Consider the following 4,691-nt stretch of genomic DNA (forward strand, 5'->3'; position numbering starts at 1 on the left):
CTCAAGGAGAAAGATCTTGGGGTGAGTATAACACCGAGCATGTCTCCGGAAGCACACATCAATCAGATAGCTGCTGCAGCATATGGGCGCCTGGCAATCGTGAGAACAGCGTTCTGATACCTTAGCAAGGAATCGTTCAAGACACTGTACACCGTGTACGTCAGGCCCATACTGGAGTATGCAGCACCTGTTTGGAACCCGCACTTGATCAAGCACGTCAAGAAATTAGAGAAAGTGCAAAGGTTTGAGACAAGGCTAGTTCCAGAGCTAAGGGAAATGTCCTATGAAGAAAGGTTAAGGGAAATTGGCCTAACGACACTGGAGGACAGGAGGGTCAGGGGAGACATGATAACGACATATAAAATACTGCGCAGAATAGACAAGGTGGGCAAAGAGAGGATGTTCCAGGGAGGGGACACAGAAACAAGAGGTCATAATTGGAAGTTGAAGACTCAGATGAGTCAAAGGGATGTTAGGAAGTATTTCTTCATTGATTTGTCAGGCAGTGGAATAGCCTAGCAAGTGATGTAGTGGAGGCAGGAACCACACATAGTTTTAAGACGAGGTTTGATAAAGCTCATGGAGCAAGGAGAGAGAGGACCTAGTAGCAACCAGTGAAGAGGCGGGGCTAGGAGCTAAGACTCGACCCCTGCAACCACAAATAGGAAAGTACAAATAGGTGAGTACACACACACACACACACACACACACACACACACACACACACACACACACACACACACACACACACACACACACACACACACACTGAGCCACTTCACAAGGCAGACAGTTGTGAAGGACCAGGTAATAAGGCTGAGGTACAAAAGAAGCTCAGTAGGAGTGACCAGGAAGTCTCTGAGGAGCTGAACAAAACATTAGGGAGGTATTAGTATAATGAGGAACACTTGCTGAGAGTAAAGGAAGACAGTGCACCATCGAGTGCTGGACATACAGACAACTGGAGGAAAGGTGATGAAATACTGAGTGAACTAGATACCTCGAAAGCAAGGGATCAGGTTATGAAGAGTATCAGGAGAGCAGCGGATCACCTGGAAAGCAGTGGATTCATAAGCAACAAACATCAAGGTTTTCCAAATCATAAATCCTCTCTCACAAATCTGCTCGAGTTCTATAATAAGGTAACGAAAGTTAGACAGGATAAAGATAGATGGCAGGACTGTATATGTTTTTTTTTGTTTTATCCCAAGAGGAAGTACAGTACCCCACAAGAGACTGGTACAAAAAATAATGGAGCAGGCTGGATGTACAGGAAAAGCACAATAGTGGATTATAGAATGCTGGATAGGGAGGCAATAACGAGTTACTGTTTCAGGGAGGAGTTGTCGGAATGGGTGAGGGGAAGGAGTAGGGGTTCCACAAGGGTCAGTACTTGGACCAATACCGTTTCTTATGTATATAAACGACATGACAAAGAATATCGAGTCAGAGGCGTCCCTTTCGCAAATGACGTGAAAGTAATGGAGAATACAAACAGGAGTTGACCGGGAAAGACTACAAATGCATCTAGAGAAGCTGCAGAATTGCTCTGATAAATGGCTATTGAAATTTTACCACAGCAAATACCAAGTTAAGAAAATCAGAAAAGTTAAGAAAAACAGAGACGTCCGGAAGTAGTTTACAGGCCCAGTGGACAAAGGCTGCAAACCTTCCTGGAAAACAAGAACCTCAGGGTGAGCATAGTTCTGAGCATCTCACCGGAGACAAACAGATGAGTAACCGAGACTGGCAAATTTAAGGGCAGCTTTCAGGACAGACGAATCAGAAGTGTCATGATTACGACGTAAAAGTTAATGACAGAAGGTAACAGGGAGAATCTGTTTAAGAGGCTGGACTCAGGTCACAACGGGAAGCCAAAGGCATCGATGAGCCACAGGAATGTTAGGAAATAGTTCTATAGCCTTAGTGGTCAGGAAGTGGAACGTCGTAGACAGCGAAGTGGTAGAGGCAGAATCCAAACAGCTTTAAGAACAGGTATGATAGGGCTCACGTAGCCAAAAGAGAGTAAAACCAACAGCAACCAGCAGAGAGGCGGGTCCAGGAGCTAAGACTCAACTCCCGCAACCAGAACTAGGTGAGTGAGCACCCACAAGATTTATTAGGAAAGTGGAAATTATTTTACCAAAATTTATATAATTATTGTCTTAATGGGAGAAGTGAAGGGAGGGGAGGGGAGGGGGAGATGAGGGGAGGGGATGATGAGGGGAGAGGAGGGGAGGGGGTGATGAGGGGAGAGAAGGGGAGACGATGATGAGGTAAGGAGATGGAAGAAGAGGGAACGGGAAGGTAAAAGAATGGGAAGATGAGAAAAGGGGAAGATTAGGGTTCGGAGCCAGAGAAGAAGTGAGAGAATGAGAGGGAAAGATATGGGGAGGAGAGGGAGGAAGACATAATGGAAAACAATGAGAAGAAACAGGTAAGATAACAACAACAATAATAAAATTAATAAATAATAATAGTAAACAAAAAGAAGAAGAAGAATATATAATAATGATGATAATAATAGAGAAATTTTGTTTGTTTTTTGGAAGGAGTCGAGGAAGAAGAATGAAAAACTTTTAATGTCCTCTCTTCTATCCCCTCTCCTCCCCCTGTCTTCCCTCCGTCTTCCCTTCCCCTTTCCATTCCTTTTCCCCCTCCCTACCTCCCCCATCCATCACTATATATAAGAGTGAGTGTGTAGCTCCCTCCTTGTAGTGAGGTGCTCCTGGAGGTCAGGTGTGCACGGAGTAACGTACACAAGAACCTGGATGAAGGAGGGCTGCAGGTACACTTCTTACACAGCTTTAAGAAAAGGTATGGCATGGTCACCAAGGCTAACAGTGAGTAAACCCGCTCACGGAGAGGCGGGAGCTAGGAGGTAGGACTGAACCCCCATCAACCACATCCAGATGAGTACACACACACACACACACACACACACCCACTCACCCACACACACACACACACACACACACACACACACACACACACACACATACACACACACACACACACACACACACACACACACACACACACACACACACACACACACACACACACACATACACATACACACACACACATACACACACACACACACACACACACACACACACACACACACAAACACACACACACAAACACACAACTAACACACACACACACAGAGGCAAATCCTGTGTCACAAACCTTCTGGAGTTCTATGAGAAAGTTACAGAAGTGCGACACGAGAGGGGTGGGTTGATTGCATTTTCTTGGACTGTAAGGCCTTCGACACAGTTCCTCACAAGCGAATAGTGCAGAAACTAGATGATCAGGCGCGTATAACAGGAAGGCCACTGCAATGGATCAGAGAATATCTGACAGGGAGGCAACAGCGAGTCATGGTACGGGATGAGGTATCACAGTGGGCACCTGTGACGAGCGGGGTCCCACAGGGGTCGGTCCTAAGACCAGTGCTATTTCTGGTATGTGTGAATGACATGATGGAAGGGATAGACTCAGAGGTGTCCCTGTTTGCAGATGATGTGAAGTTGATGAGGAGAATTAAATCAGATGAGGATCAGGCAGGACTTCAAAGAGACCTGGACAGGCTGGACACGTGGTCCAGCAACTGGCTTCTTGAATTCAACCCTGCCAAGTGCAAAGTCATGAACATTGGAGAAGGGCAAAGAAGACCACAGACAGGGTATAGACTAGGTGGCCAAGGGCTGCAAACCTCACTCGAGGAGAAAGATCTTGGGGTGACCATAACACCGAGCATGTCTCCAGAGGCACACATCAACCAGATAACTGCTGCAGCATGCGGGCGCCTGGCAAACCTGAGAATAGCGTTCCGATACCTTAGCAAGGAATCGTTCAAGACACTGTACACTGTGTACGTCAGGCCCATACTGGAGTATGCAGCACCAGTTTGGAACCCACACCTGGTCAAACACGTCAAAAAATTAGAGAAAGTGCAAAGGTTTGCAACAAGGCTAGTTCCAGAGCTCAGGGGTATGTCCTACGAAGAAAGGTTAGGGGAAATCGGACTGACGACATTGGAGGACAAGCGGGTCAGGGGAGACATGATAACGACATACAAAGTACTGCGTGGAATAGATAAGGTAGACAAAGACAGGTTGTTCCAGAGAGGGGACACAGAAACAAGGGGTCACAATTGGAAGCTGAAGACTCAGACGAGTCAGAGGGATGTTAGGAAGTATTTCTTCAGTCATAGAGTCGTCAGGAAGTGGAATAACCTAACAAGTGATGTAGTGGAGGCAGGAACCATACATAGCTTTAAGACGAGGTATGACAAAGCTCTGGAAGCAGAGAGAGAGAGAGAGATAGAGGACCTAGTAGCGATCAGTGAAGAGGTGGGGCTAGGAGCTGAGTCTTGACCCCTGCAACCACAATTAGGTGAGTACACACACACACACACGCACACACACACGCACACGCACGCACACGCACACACACACACACACACACACACGCGCGCGCGCACACACACACACACACACGCACACACACACGCACACACACACACGCACACACACACACACACGCACACACACGCGCGCACACACACACGCACACACACACGCACACACACACACACACACACACACACACACACACACACACACACACACACACACACACACACACACACACACACACACACACACACACACACACAC

General features: G+C 47.0%; 1 protein-coding gene across 1 annotated transcript in view; it reads left to right on the forward strand.

Moving 5' to 3' along the window:
• The first annotated feature begins 2,728 nt into the window (after positions 1–2,728).
• Positions 2,729–4,691, forward strand: part of LOC128684085 (uncharacterized) — a 27,951-nt gene continuing 25,988 nt past the window's right edge. The window contains exon 1 of the mRNA XM_053770222.2: positions 2,729–2,817. The gene's annotated coding sequence lies outside the window, so the exon portion shown is untranslated. The remainder of the gene's footprint in view (positions 2,818–4,691) is intronic.

Source organism: Cherax quadricarinatus, chromosome 3, assembly GCF_038502225.1.
Source record: "Cherax quadricarinatus isolate ZL_2023a chromosome 3, ASM3850222v1, whole genome shotgun sequence".
Lineage (NCBI taxonomy): Eukaryota > Metazoa > Arthropoda > Malacostraca > Decapoda > Parastacidae > Cherax > Cherax quadricarinatus.